At 50.7% G+C, this 1,901-nt stretch overlaps 1 pseudogene; it reads right to left on the bottom strand.

Moving 5' to 3' along the window:
* Window positions 1-353: 353 nt before the first annotated feature.
* On the bottom strand, window positions 354-1,701 carry LOC116525436 (annotated as a pseudogene).
* Window positions 1,702-1,901: the final 200 nt, after the last annotated feature.

Here is a 1,901-nt window from a genome sequence, read left to right as displayed (position 1 = left end):
CACATCTGCTGTCCAGGTCAGAGATCTTGGGCCTCTCTGCTGGGCGTGGGCCCATGCTTGGCTCTTGGCTGTCTTGATGGAGACTGGTAAAATGTGTTCCTTGGTCTAGAGTAAGATGGAAGTGAGACAATGAAGATGTATGTAGGAACATCACTCATTTGTCTAGGACATGGTGAGTGATTTCTTTGCTGAATTGGATAATGGCTTTAGAAGCCTGAAAGTCTTTCCTCAATCTTTTGTGTGTGCCATTCACAATGTAATCACTATAGAAATGACACGCTTTTTTTCTTTTTTTTACCCCTAAACTTTTTATTGGGTTCCTGCTCCCGAAATGGTCTCCTGATTCTGTTGGCTTAATGTCTCAGAACTTTGGTGTCGTTGGTTTCACACCACTTTGCCATCCACTATCCGGCAGTGGTGATCTTTTGGATGGTTTGCATGGAGTTGCTGCTGTCCAGGGCATCACCAAGATTCAAATACTCACCATCTTCCAGCAGGCAGTGGTAGGTGGCAATCTCAGCTTCCAGCTTGACCTTGATGTTCAGCAGGGCCTTGTTCTCCTGGGCCTGGCACTGTCCCTCCGCCCAAATCTGTGCCATCGCTGACTCCACTTGCAGCAGGACCCCACTGAGCTGCTCCATCTGCAGGGCGTAGCAGGCCTCCACCTCCCTCAGGCTGTTTGCCAAGCTGATCTTTGTGTTTCTCATGGAGTTCAGGTCGATCACCAAGGACTGCACGGTACGTCTCAGCTCTGTGAGAGACATCTCAGTAGCTCCAACCTCAGCAGACTGCGTGGTGACCACTGTGGTGCTCTCCTCAATCTGCTGAGACCAGTACTTGTCCAGCTTCTCTCGGCTCTTCTGAGCCAGCTCATCATATTGGGCCCGGATGTCTGCCATGATCTTGGTGAGATTTGGGGACATCTGCCTCCATGGTCAACTCAGAGCTGGCAATCTGGGCTTGTAGGCCTTTTACTTCCTCTTCATGGTTCTTCTTCATGAAGAGCAGCTCCTCCTTGAGAACCTCGATCTGTGTCTCCAGCTGCAGCCGAGTGACATTGGTGTCATTGATGACCTTGCAGAGCCCATAGATGTTGCTCTCCACAGACTGGCGCATGGCCAGCTCTGTCTCATACTTGACTCTAAAGTCATCAGCAGCAGGATGGGCATTGTGGGTCTGCAGAATGATGTGGGCATTGCCTATAGTATTTGCAAAAACCTGAGCACTCAAGTCCTCAGTGGTCTTGAAGTAATAGCTCCAGTCTCTGACCTGGGGTCCCTTCTGCAGGTGCTCCCGGATTTTGCTCTCCAGCTTCTGTTTCTCAGTCTCCAGGCTCCTCACTCTGTCCAGGTAGGCAGCTGGGCAGTTGTTCAGGCTTTGCATGGTCTCCTTCAATCTGGATGCCTCCCATTCCTTCCAGACCCTGGCCATCCCCGAGGTCAGGCCCCTGGACCCCATGCCACCCTAGAAGCTGGTGGAGTGGGACACAGAGATGCAGGAACCAGAGTCCCTGATGCCTGCCTAGATGCTGGCCACACTGCTGACTGGCCGGGTGCCGTAGCTGGGCACCTGGACAGAGCCCAGGGACCGGTAGTTGGTGGAGAAGGTGACGAGAGTGGTGAAGCTCATGCTGCCCGGGGAGGAGAGCGAGAGGACGGGACTCAGGCTTTGCCAACAACCGAAATAACATGCTTTTAACATTAACCTGCATTTTTAATGTTTTCTCCATCCCTTTTTAAAGTCTAGAAGTCCAGAGGACTGTAAATCAAGCCTTGGTCTGAGGCATCTGCCAATTTCCATGGTGTAAATACTCTCACCATGGTCAATTTCTTTTTTGTTTGTTTTTAGAAGTGATTTATTGAGAGAGAGAGAGAAACAGGAGGAGAGAGAAAGAAACAGCT

Source organism: Sapajus apella, unplaced genomic scaffold, assembly GCF_009761245.1.
Source record: "Sapajus apella isolate SASKATOON/1434 unplaced genomic scaffold, GSC_monkey_1.0 scaffold48, whole genome shotgun sequence".
NCBI classification, from domain to species: domain Eukaryota; kingdom Metazoa; phylum Chordata; class Mammalia; order Primates; family Cebidae; genus Sapajus; species Sapajus apella.
The sequence above is the reverse complement of the archived record's forward strand: the minus strand, read 5'-3'. Positions and strand labels throughout refer to the sequence as shown.